The sequence below is a fragment of the Brachyistius frenatus genome, unplaced genomic scaffold (genome assembly GCF_029030835.1).
Source record: "Brachyistius frenatus isolate BFR_SWC_R1_liver_20210118 unplaced genomic scaffold, ASM2903083v1 Contig_145, whole genome shotgun sequence".
Taxonomy (NCBI): domain Eukaryota; kingdom Metazoa; phylum Chordata; class Actinopteri; family Embiotocidae; genus Brachyistius; species Brachyistius frenatus.
In genome coordinates, this window is record NW_027210744.1 from 156,777 (window position 1) to 175,807 (window position 19,031).

A 19,031-nucleotide genomic window follows, 5' to 3' on the forward strand; every position below is an offset into this window, starting at 1 on the left:
TTGCAGCTGTTAGATGCTGCGTGTTGCTTTGAAAAAATAAATAAATCACAAAACAAAATTCTGATCGACGGACACATTGTACTAACTTCAATTCAACCAGCTAACTGTATGGAGCACCTTTATAGCCTTAGATTCACATGTGGCTCATGAACTACATTTTAAATGGTGTCTTTATATTATATTGTTCAACCACTGTGGGGTAAACTCTTTAGGGAAAATCCAAACTGAACAGGCCTTTTGAAATTCATCATTAATGACAAGAGGTTGTTAAATGATGAAATGTTAAACAAAAAAGATGCAAATTCCTTCCTTTTACGGTTGTCGTGAGGCTGCGGTTAGACAGAAACCTTCATCCTGCCAGATGAAAAGAATATTGTACTGGCTTGCAGTAATGTAAGGGATTTATATGACATAGGAGTTTACACGGACTGACGGGATCAAGGCAGAGAGAGCGGGGAGAGTGGGGTTTTGAAGCTGAGATATCACACCGCATAGCCTCTCCAATGACACTGTTCTCACAGCATTTCTCATTCATTTCCTAATGAGCTTAATGGCATGCGAGCAGTCTCACCTATTTAACCCCTCCTCCCCCCTCCCACACACACGCACACTCACACACCCTCCCCGAGTCATTTTATTGGCATTTTAAAAACAAATCTTGTTCAAAATCTCATTCATCTGTCAACATCTAAAACACAGATGCATTCAACACACACAGCACACAGCAGCTTACTCATATAGTGCATAAAGCATGCGTGGATGTACAGCTGTCAGTTCAAAAGTGACCTTTGAATGATGGTCAACCGTGCAGCTCATATCTGCCTCTGTCAGTGCCTTTATCGTCCCCTCGTTCCACTCATAATCAATACTGTGTTTCATTTTCCATCTGATGAAATGATTGTTTTTGCAAAATGTCACCACACAAGACGAAAGCTTTGCCGTTTTTCTGATTACACCCAGGCTTGCTGAAAGAGGCTCTCCTCACCTTTAGGTTGTAAATAAGCAGTTGACCCGTCAGTTTAAGGACAAGTCTGGAAATACAGTGTGAATAACAAGATTTTGTCAGCGAAGAAACGGCGGATGTCAATCAATAAAATAAGCAGTGGGTGACAGCATTGTCATCATTAACTAACAGCACGCAGCTGATAAGGAAAATAAGACACACTTGACATCATCTTTTTGAGGCGCTCTCTTCTCACGTTCAGTTTTTGTTTATCAGTGACAATATTTTTGAATGTCACGATTAAAAACACACCACCTCACTTCAGAGGACTTTCGGCGATGAGACAAAAAAAAAACAAAAAAAACAACCAGTGAACGAGATCAGAGATGTGAAGCGGAGTGTTGAGGCGTAGTGGGGGTCCGGGATGATCACAGCCTCCACTGGGTCTCTGAGGGCCTGACTCAAGGGGAGATATAGATCACAGAGCTGAGGTTTCACCACACTTCACGTTGGAGTAAATTGTAGACTCCACTCACACCTCCAAATGGATCGACACTATCCCTCAACAAACACAACCCCCTCCCGCTCGCTTTTGATATATCTTTTTAAAGCATTGATATCACTCACTCGCCTCGGCAATTCATAACAAATCGGACTCGAGCACCTCAGCAGCACATGATGAAAAGACTGACAGTGAAAGTGGCCAAATATATGTGTCTTGTTAAATGTTATATGCCAGTCATTTACAGAGGAGAGTGGATTCTCCTGCCCCTTCCCTGCCTCCCTGATTCTATGACACCTCTCAAACTGTCAGGGGAGAGCGGTGTACTTTTGTACGTGTGTTCATGTGAGACAATCCATCCATCACATTTTCCCGCACTCTGATGTCGGCAATATGGCAGCCATCTTGCTGACATCCGTGCAATGGAGCTCTGGGAGGCAAGCCCGCATCTAGGACATAAACAAGCACGCCTGTTTGTTTTATAACTATTTCAAGCTGTTTTTCCAAACCTACCCCCTTCCCAGCATATCGCAGGAACCCTGATTAAAGCTTCTCGCTCCTCCAGGAACGATCCATCAGGGTTGTACACGAGCGATCAAAAACCTCAAAGCCGGCACTTGCTTGCTGCTTTGTCTTTCAATGAGGAGCAAGGTGGCACATCAAACGGCTGACAAATCTTGGGGAGAAAAAGGGAATACTTTATTCGCACTATAGCTGTCGATGGCAGGAAGGGAGCCTACTCAGATCCTGAACCCTAAACTCATTGTCACTTCCATTCAAGCCCTACAAGGGTGTTTAATGAGGAAACACGAGCAGAGGACAAGGTGACATCTGAAGTGTGTCACAACACAAGAGGTGACAATATTTACAATAGACCGAGATCTCAGGTCTTCCCACCTCACGTTCACACCCCATCAACCCTCCAGGTCATTTTTTTCTCATGATGGATTAGACTTAACTCTTTAAATCTTTTAACTTTAACATACCATAACCAGAAATGAAGCGCTTGTGCGCATGCCTGATCCGTAGGCTGATTTCAAGCCGTTGCAGTTTAAGTTTACTGAGAACTGTTGATGAAATCCATTCATACATTTACAGAAAACCAAAAACCTTAAACATGTTAACCTCCATTTTCCTTCTGTGGTGTCAGAAGTGTCAGTGGCAGATATCACCAAAATCAGCACATCTGCAGATAAACGGTCAGCATACTTACAGGGTTTGTAACGATCTAAACCTTCTTAGTTTATTACTTTTCAGTGTTGAGGAGTAATTAGTTAAATGTAACAGAGTACCTTAATTATCGCAATCACTTGCAGTTACTGAGAAAAAAAAATTGGTGTTGAATTAGTTATTATATGTCAGTAATTACAAAGGGGTTACATCTGAACACGTTCCTTTTTGATAAAAAAAATAAAAAAAAAAAGAAAAGGAAAAAAAAAGCTTGTGTACAATTTTATATTTGTTCTGCTGCTTTGGCTTCATTTATTTATTTATCTACGTCCAGACAGGCTCCATTCATCCGGCAGTACGAACTCCAATTCTGAGCTTTGTTTTTGATTAATTGTTTTGTTTGAATTTGCACCGGCTCTCGTCAGCCAATCAAATCAATGTTCATTGTTCAAAGCCGCCACACCAAGGTGGCTGGCAATGATGGGGAGACATTTAAAAAGAGTCATTCAGAAGTCAGTGTCTGAAACCTGCGAGCAAAATAAAACCCAGCCGTGTTGTTGGTTCTATCATTACTCAGGCTGGAGTCGACCTGTGTGTTTGACTTGGTTTGAGGTTCTGGGAACACATTTCCTTTATCGCAGTCATTTGTGATCTGCCAACCTGTGATTTTTTTTTTTTTAGGTGCCTGTGCTTTTAGTCAAAACATTTCAACCTTTATTCAAGTTAAATTGAAGATATTTCAATAAACATTTGACAGCAATCAGTGTTGAGTTCTGTTTTGGGGATTCGCACTGTGTAGTTTACATTTAGTTTTTACTTTTACTTTAGTTTGCACTTTTCAGCTTTATTGTCCAGTTTAGAACATTCCCAAAGTAACCAAATGTAATTAGTTACATTACTTATCACTTTTTTTTTTTAATCAGGGTAACTAGTAATCTGTGACCTATTGCATTTCAAAAGTAAACTTCCCAACACTGCTAGGTTTCAGTTCGACAAAGAATGTTTGAAAAACAGTTGATATCTACAAACCCTAACTACAACAAACAATATATTTTTTACATAACTGACTGCATACACAGGGAGAATGGAGCACAGTTCCAGTCACTGCTGGCTTCAAGCAGCTTTGACTCGCCATTCTGCTTCACCGGATTCAGATGCTAACACACTCTGCTCAGATATAAAGATGTGGGGAAGTTGTAAAAGTTTCCACTTGCTGTACCAAACTGACACTCAGCAGTGCTTGACTCCCAGTTCTCTGCAATATATTTCCAACGAGCCACTGCAGCTTTAATAAGGAAATTGATGTGTGGAAACAAATCACTGTACTTAGCGCCGAGTGTTGTGGCGACATCAAAACATGCCCTGATTCTTATTGGAGCTGAGTATGTAAATAACATAAGGCGTAAAGCTTCGGCAGACCGAGTCCAATTTTGTTACATTTCAACTCCGGCTCATAGAAGTACATCAGTAATCCAAAGTGCCTTTTAAGATGGCAAAACACATCAGCAGAAGCTCAAATCTCCTTTTACATCATCAGCCTGCCACTGACATCAGAAACCACGGCGCTTTCTTATCTTCCATTTACAGGAAAGAATAGTCTATTTAAATCTCAGTCTGTCCCATCCCCTTTAGACCAAACCTGTGTTACAATAACTGTATTAGGTTTCTTTCTGCTTTGACACCACATCTTCCTCCTACCCTCCTCTGCTCCTGCTCTCCGACAGCGCTGCCGAGAAAGAGGAAAAGGAACGTTTGGGCAGCAAGCTGCCAGGAGATAAAAGGTGCTTTTATCAGCCATTAGCCGAAGAGCAGACACGGCTTCCAACAAGCAGCATTCACAACCGAGCTACATATTATATCAAAAGAAGAGGAGTGTCCAAACGCGTGTGATTGAATGCGTATGCAGGTATGTCTGCAATGTTTGTGTACAACTGCCTCACTCTCTGATGTAATATTTGGATTTCAAAGGCAGGTGGAAACACAGGAGATGAGTGCGTGTCTGGGTATGACCATGTGCATGTCCATTTTTAGGTCTGTCTGGAGTGTGAAGTGTCTGCTGTCTCATCTCAGATTTGTTCATCTCGTTTTTTTTCAGGAGCTGTGATTGACACTCAGGTGGGGCGAGAAGGAGACAAGAGGGTGTTGGTGAGCCAGAGGTGATCTGTGTGTGAGTGTGCGAGAGAGGAAGTGCACACATGTGTAAAGGGGGATTTATGAGTCAGGGGGAAAAAAAAAAAAAAAATGAGAGCATGCCACGCTGACAATCTCCATCACAGAGACCTGATGTGAAGGGACAGGTCGTGACAGAACACAGGAGAAGCAGTTTCATCATCCGAAGGGCCAGATGGGAGAAAAAAAAAAAAAAAGAAAAACAAATCCACGGACACACAGTCACACGTAGGCTGGCAGTGATTTGCACTGATCTGCATGGAAGGACACAGGTAATCCTGCACTTTGACAACACACACACACACACACACACACACACACAAAAGGAAATTAGATTACATCAGTCAGTCAAAGGCAGCTTTCAGACTGAAGTCACCAGTAGAAATGGCAGCCTCAGAGCAATGTCACCTCTGTCGTCACGACAAGAGGGTTTCTTTCCTCTCCACAGGCAAACACATCCACATGACGCGCACGGCTGAGCAGGGAAGTTTGATTTCCCGTCGCGTATTTTCAATGAATGCAGTGAGGCCAGTAGCTGACAATGTCATCAAAATAAACATAGGTGATTGAGTCGTTAAAATAGGCCAGACTTTTCTGCTGAGAATATGATGTTAAAGGGTCAGTTACCACTCACCGTTAGAGGGATATGAGATATTATGTTTGAAAAATCGTAGTTTGTAGTGACACAAAAACTTTGATGCCAGAAATTCATGGGTGGAATTTGTGTTGTTGTGCCTGCAGGTGTCTGTCAGTCCATCTGTCTGGTCTTTTCTCGTGTGCACGATATTACAAGAACGCCTCGAAGGCAATTTCGTTAAACTTGGAACAAACATTCACTTGCCCTCAAGGACGATTACATTTTGGGGGTCAAAAGGTCAAGGTCACTGTCATCTCAAATCTATATCATTCTTGCGAACACGATATCTCAAGAATGTCTGAAGGGACTTTTTTTTTCTTCAAATTTAGCACATTCATTTGGACTCAAGAATGTACCGATTAGAATTTGGTGGTCAAAAGTCACAATGACCTCACAAAACAACATTTCTGGCCTTACGTCAAGAATTCATGAGCTGATAAGGACAAACCTTTACGCAAATGTCAAATAAGATAAATTGAGAAAGTGAAGACATTTTTATTCAAAAGGGCACTTCACTGTTACATCAAAATGTTCAGCACAAACAGTTTTCTGGCGATTGATCCATTATTTGGTCAGATACTGATTGGTAACACTAATCTCGTGTGTTCACCTTTAAACTGTGACGCTTGTACAGCTATTCAGTTCTGGTTGAAGACGTGTGTGAAACATCCACATTTTAAAAAGCGTAGCTCCTTTGCAGCAACATCTTTATTTGAAGCAATGTCTACTGTCAATCAACTTTATTTCCCACATGTGAACACATGTAAGGTTTCCTTCAAAGTCTTCACCAGATATATTGTTATACGAGTCGGCACAGATATGGATATAAACTGCAATTTGACTGGTTGGCAGAAGCATGCAACAGCAAGGATGTAATTCTAGTGGTTTCTAACTCACTGCCTCTATTCAAAATGTCACACAGGAAAAGACTAATCTGAGAGTTTATATACATTTCTTTATGCTATATCATTTGTCACTTTACTAAACTTAAGCCAGCAAAGCAGCTGCACTGGAACAATGCAGGTTAAATGTTTTTTTTTAGGGTATCCCAAATGTTGCTGTGTTAGGTGAGTAAAGCATTTATCACTCTTCTTCTCTGCCCAAATATCTGAACTAACAACTTTCGGACCCGTTTTCTTGACACATGGTGCAGCTGCACCCCCCCCCCCCCCGCCCGCCCCCCAAGCCTTATGTCGAGTATTTGAACTTTTGTTTTGAGTAAGAGAGAGAAAAAAAATTGAGAGAGGAAAAAAAAAAATTGAGAGAGGAAAAGCTCAAATTGGATGGCAATACTTCTATTTGTGCTATTACTCAAATATGCCAGTTAATTTGTCATCAAAAATTCTAAATTAATGTTTCAAAGCCTTGGCTTCAATGATGACAGGAAAATGTGTTTGCAGTAATTTGGAGACAATAAAAGCACATGCAATTAAAAATACCCATGTTTTGTATTACGAAATGGTTGTACTTCTGTGTCTGACAGATTTTTGGAAAGCAATCTTCACCATGTGGTTATTAATATCCACTGGTTGTTCTTGCTTTCTCGTTAGCAATGCCAGCTCAATAACTCGAGCTTATTAATCACACGGCCAAAAATAATGCACATCGCAAATGAGCCTTTCTAGTTTTGTATCTCTGGTAAATAGCTCCCATTGAGATTTGAAACATATGTGGTGCCTTTTTCACAAAAAAAGTGATAGTAAAAGATATAATTGATTGCAGAGTCTATGCAGGGAAACTAATTCCTGCTGCTGTGCCAACTGCTGTACTGTTAATTCAGTCACTTAAGCTGATATACCGGAGAAATTCGACGTTCTCCCAAGTAATATATATCTTTGTTAAATCTGCAAAGAGAATTACCCACGCCGTTATTGTACGAAGGCTTTTTCAGAAAACCCTTTTAATGTTCATTCTTTGATCAGCACACTGTAAGAAGAGTGTCTTGACATGCCCTCCGTACCTCTAATTATGATATGCTGATGTCCAAACATTAATAATAGTGAGTGGTTGTATGTGTGACAGTGAAAGGGGTTACTGGATAATGGATAGAGCAACAAATTAGCACTGTCCTGTCTATAAAACTGCATTAGCTAACTAATCTCTTGCTAGAAGTGGCGCCATCAGCAGCTCAACAACCAACTCTGACTCTCTTGACCATTGAAAGGTTTGTCTGAAATATCTGGTCTAAAGTTTTTTGAACCTTGAAGCCACTACAAAATTCCACTCATAATGCTTGTTAAAATCAGCGGGAGAAGAGTCCTGATATCAGCATAATGGTACATCAGATGCAACCACAGGCATAACATATTCAAATAGTTAACAACTAATGTTTACATTATTGTAAAATGAGTGCTTATGGAATAACTGTTGCCTGCAAGGAAATTAAATGAAATAAAACAATTTTGGACTTGGGCCACTTGGATGGTGGTTGTTAAGTCTGTCACAGCTTTGTGTACCACCAACGAGACGCATACAACAGTTTGGGAATCACTGCTCTAGATTTATGACTGATGATATTTAAACTACCGTAACTCCTTCTCCTTGCAGCCTATATAACTATAAATTTAATTGATTGGGTCTTTGCCAAATCATTTATGGATGATAAAAATAAAATGTATGCATTAATTCCCCTGTTGTGTCTCCCCCACACCGGATGACTTTTATCTTGGAAATAAATGGACACTGTCAGCACTGAATGCTGAGCCAGGGGCTCTACCATTAGGGGCCATGAGTGGAAACATTGAATCTTTTTAATTTCCTGGGATCGGTCCAACTTTCTCCAGTGTGTACTTTGCTTCTAGTACAGTGTCCACTCCCTGTCTCTTTGTATCAGTGAGACGAGAGCATCCCTCCCCTCTGTCGCCATCGTTCTTCATTTCCATCAGCTCTTTCCCCAAACTGTAAACACTCCCTCAACTCCCGTCTGTGTCTGTGATCTCTAACCCTGGTGGCCTATGGGAGCCGTAGTCCTACTGATGTGTCCGTGGCCCCAATCACCTCCCTGGTGCTTTCTGGCTGAGTGAAGGCAGTCTCGAAGGGCTTCCTCGGGTGATTGAGCGGTACCAAGCCCAGGTCATTCGCCGGGGGATCTCTCACTCACCAACACTCCAGTGGGAAAACTCTGACTGTTGGCCATTTATTCAGCACATGTATCAGCTCTATGTGGTGGCCAGCTGCAATGCAGAGAAAAGACAGAATGGGATAGTCAGGAATGTAAATTAATCATGAGCCAACTAAGCCCCAGACTGGTCACTTGTTGTCTCTAGCTTGTTAAGCACAAGTAGCCTCAAGCTTCTTCATAAGATCTAAGCAGTGGATGACACCCTTGTTATGAGTCACGGGGACAATAACACTTTGTCCATAGTAAAAACTTTAATTCAGATGTTATGATTAATGTCCCCTTTAAAGTTTCTTGCGAACACCAGATGGATGTTCAGCTAGCAACTTGGAAATGTCTGCTGTTGGTTTTAGTACAAAAGTTCCCAATGGCTGGTCTGCTGTGGCTTGATCACACATATGAGCCATTCTCTGGCGGTAACTCACAGCCTCTTCATATTCCTGAGTGGGAAAATCATCTCATGATCAGAGAAATTAGACTGATTTTTGTTGTTCACGAGTACATCCTGAGGGGGAATGACATACGTTTTGAAAAGCATGCACTGGACGGTGTTTTGATTTCAATTCTTTCTGTTGTCATTGAAATGAAGTACTTAGACATTTTCTTATTTTGTTTTTAACAAGAAGTTAAAATGTGTGATGTTTGGCCTGAATTCAGATTGATATCAAATAAACTTCGAAATTAAAAAAAAAAAAAGGTTCATCCTCAATGCGAATGAAACACTGAAAACAGCCTTTCAAATTTTAGATATTGAATTACTTGTTTGTCTGTGTTTTTTGTAATACCAGAAAAGATCCCTCTTGGTATCTTTCTAAAATCTCAGCCATCCTGCCACCAAACAAACCGAACCTCTCCACATGCTCCTCTTCAGCATCAGCCCCCTGGCAGTTCTCACCCGACCTCCGTCACTGCACCGGTGCAATTACACCTCCGCCACAAACTGAGGTTAGAGAGAGTTCAGTGCTCTCAAGCTTGGCTCCCAGGTCCCTAAAGGACATTGATTCCTCTGACCTATGTGTGACTGCTGCTCCTCCGACCAAGGTTCACCAAGCGACTCGCAGCACGCTTCAGTGAGCAGCTAATTTCCCATGGCTCAGTACACCAGGCTATTAGTGCTGAGGCTAAAAACTAGCTGCCACAAGCTGCTGCATTGGTGAGATCTATAACCAGGCTGGCGAGAGACCAAAAGAGCTTTAACATGCTGAACGCTTCCATTGACTACTCATGCATGTAGTTGTCTCCTCCTAAACCTGTGTTTCCTCTAATAGGGCCATTTCACCAGGAATATTTTTCTCATGAGCCAGCTGTGCTCACAAGCATGCAGCTGCCGGAGTGATATCTGTATTTTCTACAGTTCTTTGTTACACTTAGTGACAGCTCAACACAGTCGGTGTGGACAATACGTCATTTTTTTTTCATTGTCCTGATACGGAACCGATTCAGTGGTCACTCAACAGGGATTGTAATCCTCGTGGAGATGGGAAGAATACGATCACCAGTCACACCTCAGATGTCCGTCTTAGAGTTGACGAACGGTGGATTTCTGGACACACATATGCATATTTGTATAGTGAATATGTATAGTGTTGTATGTCATTACTTAAATGACTATAGTTTTGTTCATGCTCTTGGCATTATCTTGCAATAATGGCAACAAATAGATAAAGCCTCAAAAAATGGAGTTCAAATGGCAAAGGTCTTTACTGGAATCTCGGTTCAGCGCACAGTAGATCAGGCAGAGGCAGGCACACAGTTTGACAGGGGGCAGACAAAGACCAGATTAAAACAAACTGAAAGACTCAAGGAAACGATGGAACACTAAGCAAAATCTATAAGATGAACTGGCAAAGAGGGCAGAGGGTACAGAGGCTAAATACACAAAGGGAAGGGAGAAAATGACGCACGGGACGAGACAATCAGGGCGGGGCAACAATTTAAATGATGGGAAAACACAGAAAGGCAAGAAATTAAGAGTATGAAAGGACAGGAGAAGGTTGGTAACACAGTAAAACCGGACATATTAAGTGTACAACGTAAGGAACAAAAGGTTGTGACAACACAACACATCGTTAATGCTAAATTCATGAACCAATACAGATATTTAAACTTAAATAGTTTTTATATTATACGTAAAAAAAAAAGTATGACTGCTGGAAGACCAATGTTGTCAGTGTTTACTCAAGGGTTGCTTTGGAGAAATGTTTTATTTGCAGTTGTGGATGTTTGGTGCTGAGCTGCACGTCTGTAAAAAGTGAAGAAGGTATAAAGAAATATGTGTTAACAATTATAAAGAAAGAAAAAAAAAAAACCTGTATCATTGTATGTTATGTTGCCAGTTCTCAATGATCAAACTGGCATGATTGGTTGCCCCACATTCTGACAAAATCAGCAAAATATATCACACACGTTACACGTAGTTAACACAATTTATGCTAATACGTTCATTATCAGGCTAATTCATGCATTATTTAGCATATTTTAAAATACTTATCTTCACAACACCTTTGGTGGTAGATTGAATTTATTCTCTGCCTGTTAAAAAGAAAATTCCCCACTTTTCACGTGGATGTCCGATCAGCGTTGATGGACTATGTTGTTAAATGAAGCAATACATTCTCCGTGCCTCTGGGAAGCAGCTGCAAAAGCTCTTCCAGCATCTGTCATATTTGACATGTACAGTGACGTAGTTGGTGGCCAGAAGAACTACAGCCTGTTGGAACAGTCTTGAACAGAACCTTGTCCTCTTCACCCATACCACATCTGGCTTTTTTTTTCCAACATTAAAAAATGGCATCCCAAAATGGGAGTACAGAGGATGTTGTGGACAGGGATACATTTCATAGTGTTTTAGCCGAGCTATACGCAGCCACTCAGCCGAAAACGTGCTCGGAGAAGAGGCTGAGACTCTGAGGTGCTGATGATTGGTACTCCAATCAGTGATTAAAGAGGAGATCCTGTATTGTCTTTGATGCGACGTGGTTTGCAATGGCCTTAATCATAAATGTATTAACGGCACTGCTAACTTCTACCAGTGGCCATTCATGGCACTGCAACGGACAAAAATCGTAAGATTTATCCCTTAGTACCGGTGGTTCTTAATGATGACCCCCCCCCCCGGGCAGTGATACTAGACACAACCAAGAACAACAAAACACCCTGAATGCAATGTGGTGCAGGGACATTAAACAGTACTGTAATTGATTTTCGGTGGTAAACTTTGTTTTCTTTCAAACCCTCCACAAGTTCAGCTTGGCGCAGCAGCCTAATAGTTGGAACTTCGAGTTGGAGTAAAGAATGGCCCTGTCTGCACACGTTATTATATCACCATCTGCAGCAGTATATATATATATATATTTTTTTTACTTACGAATCTAATTATTGTGAGAACTATTGCAGTGCAGTGCATTTATTGGTGTTTAGGGTTGGTGGTCAGGGTGGTGAAACGAACACTAGGAGTCCCCAAAGTCAGCAATCTTTAAAATAATTCCAAATATAAGCAACATGACTGTTTGCCAACATCAGCTCGTCCTCCACAAGAACGAAGCATACCTGCTCTTTATCAAATCATAATATTACAATAGCAAAGGTTTTGTATATAAAATCACTTTTTCCTGGATAAAGTCTTGAACTGAATCCTCTGTGATATTCATGAAGCCCATGCAGCTACTGTCTACGCCTCAGAGGTGTGACACAGTGGGGGCAAACACTGCCTCCAAGCAAATAACCTATAAGCAATCACCATGAAAACATTGACCCTGACCAGACCCCCCCACCCGAAGGCTGGGGACCCAACTGCACGGTCAGCAGCTGTTCAACCTAGACTCCGGTCTGGACTCGGTGTCCCTCCCAGCCCATCCAGTTACGAGGCATGTTGCCAGCGGCCAGAGTGAATCTCATATATATAACAGCCGCTATCAGTCGTCCCATAGGGGTGGCTTGTACTCAGTTAGGGCAGAGATAGTCGCAACAGTGAGCTCAGTTTTCCGCCACTCTCTGCTACATAGTGTGGCAGAATAATCACACCAATAATACTCTGGCTCCTTTTCAGCACAGGAGCTCTGAGGAAGGAAATTAAAGAAACAACGAGGAATGAGGCTCCGGATCTCACGTCATTTTTTTTTTCAAAACCACACACGCCGCCAAGAGAGGATGTCCAAGGCAATAAGGCTCCCAGCCTGCTGAGGGAATTGGTTTGCCAAAAATATTTGTTGTTTTCAATAATGTGGCTGTTTGTATTGCACGGAGAGGAGAGGAAGAGGAAGAGGAAGAGAGGAGAGGATTAGGGAGAGGAGAGGAGAGGAGAGGAGAGGAGAGGAGAGGGAGGAGAGGAGAGGAGAGGGAGCAGAGGGAGAGAGGAGGCAGAGGGAGAGAGGAGAGGAAGAGAGGAGAGGAGAGGAGAGGAGGAGAGGGAGGAAGAGGAAGAGGGAGAGAGGAGAGGAGAGGAGAGGAGAGGAGAGGAGAGGAGAGGAGAGGAGAGGAGAGGAGAGGCAGAGGGAGAGAGGAGAGGCAGAGGGAGAGAGGAGAGGAAGAGGAGAGGAGGAGAGGAGAGGAGAGGAGAGGAGAGGAAGAGGAAGAGGCAGAGGGAGAGAGGAGAGGAGAGGAGAGGAGAGGAGAGGAGAGGAGAGGAGAGGAGAGGAGAGGAGAGGAGAGGAGAGGAGAGGAGAGGAGAGGAGAGGAGAGGAGAGGAGGAGAAAATGATGGTTCCCATATAATCTCTTGTAGTGACCTAATTTCACCATAGATGCCTTATTCGCTTACCCAGGGGAAATAATGAGGAAACGGTATGATTAGCACGATTAGTCTGTCTGTAATCCTGCTGTGTGTGTTAGCACACACTACATATGTGCCGTTTCTCTCTGTCCCATTTCTATGGCTGATACCACAATCACTGCCTGTATTTAAACTCTGGCACGATGGCTTCGCGCTGTGGGTTTACGGTTCCCACCGGACCCACTTAAAGAAAGCAAGACCCCCTGTGACTCAATTGCTTGCACACGCTCTCCTCATTCTGGTTCCGACAGGCTCACTTGCCCTTTTGCTAATCCCCCTGGAAAGGTGCCTGGCCCTTGGGAGGGCAGCCCAAAGAGCAGTCCCTGTCCTCAGAGCTTTGAACAGATGCCCTGAGGGTCTTTCCTGGCCTCAGCAACACCACCTCCAATCCTCCATGATCCCCGGGATGAGCCAGGAAAACGCTGCTCCGAGGAAATCTTCTGCCCACGTGTGAGCCAACGGCAGCGAGTCGCGCAGGCAACCGCTGAGCGTCAGCGGTTTCACAGAGGCAGGGCGGAGGGTGGCAGGCAGGAGTTTGGACCCACGCACACTGGTCAAAATAAAAATGGACACACGTACACGGAGGCACAAATATAACCAGCTCCCTCACAGTACAGTAACTTTCACTTACTTAAGGCTAACATTTGGCGTGGGGATGTTGTGGTTCACTGCAAGTGGTGTCGCTCAGAGACTGAAGTGTGTGCTTGTGTGTTTGTGCGCTTGTTTGCGAGTAAGTAAAGAATCCCTTTCATCTCGCCTCTACTACCAATCTTGGAGGCCCATACCACCACCACCACCACCACCACCACCACCCACTCTCCAGTCTCCTCTCTTCCACTTACAGCGGCTGCCTTGAAAGCCCCATCGCTCTTCAGGTGACTGTTCGTTCTAATGTGACGACGGAGCGAGTGGTACAGCCATACCTCTTTATTTGTAGGAGGCACAGTGAGGGGGGGGGAGGGGGGAGTGCAGCAATACATAGTAAAAAGGACAATAAGGGGCAATAGAGTCATTAATAATGTAATAATGATATAAATCATGCCCGCTTTTCCTTGTTTGTTTGTTTTTTTTCCCCCGTTGACAGCATGTTACATAAAAGAGAACTGAACATTTAGCACAACCTGTGCGAACCATAATGTATCAACAGATAAATAAATGCTACCAATAAGGCTGCAAATATTTGAGTGATTATTTGTTTTGTTTTTTTCTAATCACTTACTAATTCAAAAAAAAGTAGCATGAAATGATTATCATAGAGCCCAAAGCCCACTTAGTGTGGAACAAATTAACGATGCAAAAAAAAACCCCTGCTGAGTCATTGTTGGGTCATCTGTTGGGAAAGTTGCATTGAAACCCCTACACTTGGTTTACAAAACCATCCCGCCAAGACGATTAGATGTCCCATTGTCTTTGGATATGGATCAGTCAGGTTGAAGGAGCTGCAGCAGCAAAACACGAGTTGGCGTGAGGAAGGTTACCGCTTCCATTACACTTAAAGGAATATGACAGGATGAGGTTGCGAATGAGTCAGTCACTGTCAGCATCGTGCCAATCAGCCAATACAAGTGGGACGTCAGTGGCTGAACGAACACGCTTTGTTTTCACAAAGCCGCTTTGGCCGAGAATTTGCTGTTTCGAAGAAGAGGAGGCCAGACCGGACGACAAACGTCCCTCCTTCGTGACCTTGACATCGTTGTTTCTTTTTAGCGGCGTTTTTGACTTCTGGACTGCTTAAATAGAAGTCTCGCACGTCATCCGGTGTGTGTGTGTGTGTGTGTGTGTGTGTGTGTGTGTGTGTGAAGCTGTTCCTTAAAATACATTCGTCATCTCGTACCGTGTCTGCACAGGAGGCGTACCATGAGCAGCACATTAGCCGAGCAGCTGCAGCTGCTTCAGTCCTCCGTGCGTGTCTGCGAGCTCAAGCTCCTCTCCTCTTTGTCGTTTGGACAGTTGCAAAGAGTGGCATTTTGTATAAAAGTGACAAGCAAATGGAACATGGGGGTGGATCTGAATAACACACGCGGCACAACATGGAGAGAGGAGTCATTATCACTTCTAATTAGCATAATAAGTAGTTATGCAAACCTGTTATGGGGAACCTTGTCAAAGAGAGGTTAGCTCTTTAACTATAGAGGGAGTCAGACATCAATTTACACACACACACACACACACACACACACACACACACACACACACACACACACACACACACACACACACACACTGCATTTAGTTGTAGTTGACTTTGCCTCAAGTGGTTGCGGTTGGCTCAGTCAACAATCAACACAAACTCTCCTCGTCACTCTCTCAACTTTTCAACTAAAATAATTCAGATTATTTGGTTGGCAGGCTTTTGCTCAAGTTTGGGACATTATTTAGAGCACTATATAATATTTCCTGCTTTGTATAAGAGACACATTTTATGAAACACAAAGTTTACCGACTAAATATTATGATAAAGCCTGTGTGGTAAATGTTTGGACCGGCTTGCCAACTTGCTTTGTGCCCTTTTAAAAATAAACTAAACAGTGACTGCCGGCGAGTCGCGGTTTTCAAACAGGGACGTGACACATGTGACACCAAATTAAAGGACGTGAATCTATAAAACCTCACATGGAGCGTAGCTGTGATAGTTTGAACCCGTTTTCCGTTCCTTATTTTAGGTTTGATGTTTCCCGTTTTATTTTGAAAGTCTCTTGTCCTCTTGTGTCTGCTCCCTGGCCTTCACGTGTGGTCCCTTTTAAAAAAAAATATATATTTTATGACGAAGTAGTATTTCCCAATTGTACACGTACTACACGCAACAGTATAAACGTTGTAAGGGTAGCTGCAGTACATATTAAAAGTAAAAAGAAAAAGTATGTGATTCAGAAAGCATCTTTTGTCTCTCTCTCGGTGTCCCCGTGTTACCCGTGCGTCTGTTTTCGGACCCATTTACATCCGTGGATATTCTTCTGTGAACACGTTTTATTGGTATCCGTTAAGTTTAGTTTTAGGTTTTGTTGAACCTTTTGCTTTTTTTTTTTAGATCAGCCCCAACCACGCTGCCTTTTTTTGTTGTTTTTTTGTCCCAATTTTTTTATGTTCAATAAAACCTTTAACTTTATACCCTTTTCTAATGCGTTTGCGTCCTCTCCACTCCCAGAACACAACAATAGGACACTCGCCCTGCTTTCCCGAATCACATACTATTTCTTTTTTACTTTTAGCACGTACTGCAGGCAAAATTCACTTCTCATAATTATAACATTATAATCACACACACACACTCATGCTGCCTTTAGAACAGACTTCTCGTGTCTCCCGGCTAACTGTGGTCTTGTCTCCCTTATGGTGGAATAACAGGGTCTGAATTATAGCCAGACTGGGGGAGGCGAGGGGGGGGGGGGAAGAGCAATGCAAACATGCACCTGTTTATTCCCGTTAAAGCCACAGAGCATGAAATGCACCCCGCTCCCTCATGACGCTCCAGTAAAACCTCTGTCTTTATGGGGCTTATTAGACAACGCGGAGAAAAAAAACAAAAAACATTTTGATCTTTACTTCAACAACAAAAGAAAGGAAGGCGCCTGTTTGACATCGGCTTTGTAGAAATGACAATGGCGACATCATTTTGTTCTCACTGGAGCAATAAATCACCAGGAAACAAGGATTGTAAGACATGGTATGCACTGTGTGTGTGTGTGTATATATATATATATATATATATATATATATTTTTTTTTTTTTTTTTTTTACATCATATATTTTGAAATTGCAGAGGTTCATGAGAAACTCATGGCTACTAAAAGTGTCTTTGGCCACTGTGTGATGCTTGTTCCTAAAGAAAATGGCTCACCCGTGGCTCACAATTTTCTGAGAGCAGGGAATTTTTTTTATGTATTTCATTTTGATGTCCGTCAGTGTGAGGAGAAGAACATGATGATGACACAAAAGATCGGAAAAATTGTTCCGAGAGATAAAAGGTAGTTGGTTTGATCAGCAGTTGGGTTCATTCTGGAAGAAGCATTTTCACAAAGAAAAACTAGAAAATGGCATCCAAGCTGGGAGATTCATTCGCCAGACTGAGGAGCAAAACTCTTTGTCGATGAGCACAACATTATTTGCGTGTAAAAAAAAAACACAAAAAAACCTCACAAAAAAACCAGGATGTAGGCGTACTTGTTTCGTGGTCAACAATTAAGACAACATTTCACGATCGTGTGGAAAGCCTCAAATATTGAAAGGGCAGGTTAAAGTTGCAAACACATACAAACTGAAACATGTCCGGCTGTGAAGCGAAACAAACATCAACCTCGATCAAAACGACGGGAGGAGGAAAGCGGAGGAAAAACGCATCTCGCGAGCCGCGGCACCACCTCGTCTGTCCAACGGGGCGGCGCCTCCGTTACAGTTTGGGCGTCTGCGGCTGCCAATGGAGCTGGCACGCTGCCATTTATTGATGATTTCACTGCTGACAGAAGCAGCGGTATGAACGGTAAACCGGAGCATTCTGTGTGTTCACTGCCGAACGGATTAAAAAGTCATTTCAGCATCCAGCGGGACAACGGTCCTACGCGAGGCGGCCAAAAGGGCATTTTGTTTTGGGCGGGGAAGAGCCTCGACTGGCCGAGTCAACCCCCCCACCCCCAGATCTCAACCCGAGTGAGCTGAAGATCGGAAGCAGGAAGTGAGCGTCTGCTGGCGTTCTGGGTCCCAAGACTTCAGTCAGCCTTTTTGTCTGCAAATGCGTTTCCGCTAAACATTACATTTTGTGATTTTGTTTAGCTTCATGCGTCTCTCACTTTGGGCGCTGTGTTAAAAGGGCCATGTCTCCGACACAGTTGTCTCTGCATTGATGTAAACCTACTTAAATCAAAGCAGAGAGCACTTTAATGTAGTGTCCATTATTTTATTTCAAATTGAATGCTCCCGAAGCACGAAGGTGCAAATGCTGTTTTGTTTTTTTCTTTTTTTCTTTTACTTGTGTGTGAAATGGAAAACCTGTTGTTACAGACATAACTGTGAATACTGAGTGGTAAATCTGCCCACTTTATCACTTTAAACTACATGAATGTCATGCTGGAGTGGAAAACTCGACAGGCATGGAAACAGTAACTGAGGGAATGGTGCTCATCAAACTTCGCTAATGTGACTGCAAATTAGATCTCGGATTCTTTTGTAAAGGGGAGAAAACCTTCGTGGAAACAAGTAGCGTGTAAATATGAGTCACATCGTGGCAACATTCAAGACTACCTCCGAGTCATCGTTAATGTCAATTAAAAATGTGTCCTCTGTATGTTGTGTGTGTCAAGTGTCGAGTTCTGCTTTGCAAAAACATTTCACTCAGGGTAAAAAAAGAAAGAAAAAAAAAAGTCATTTTTTTCCAGCCAAAAACTTAGTTGAAGAGACAGCAAAGAGGAGGAGGAGGAGAAGAAGAAGAGCGGGAGCTCCCTGAAGCTCACATACGAACACCGAGAGGCCAAGAGTGTGAAGATGTCTCGCCTCCGGAGTTCAGACACCAGCCTCGTGTCCTACCCACGACAGCCGCAAAAGAAGAGAGCAGCGCTGACTATTCTCCGACGTATGCATGCTCTAAATATATTTTTACATCCACTCCAGTTGAAAGGAAAGGCCCATTACACTTAATTGGAATTTTCAACCCCCTACTGTTTCCCGCAGCCATTTTCTTCTCTTTTCTAAGAGAATCGACAGGAAAAAAAAAGAAAAAAAAGATGTTGCA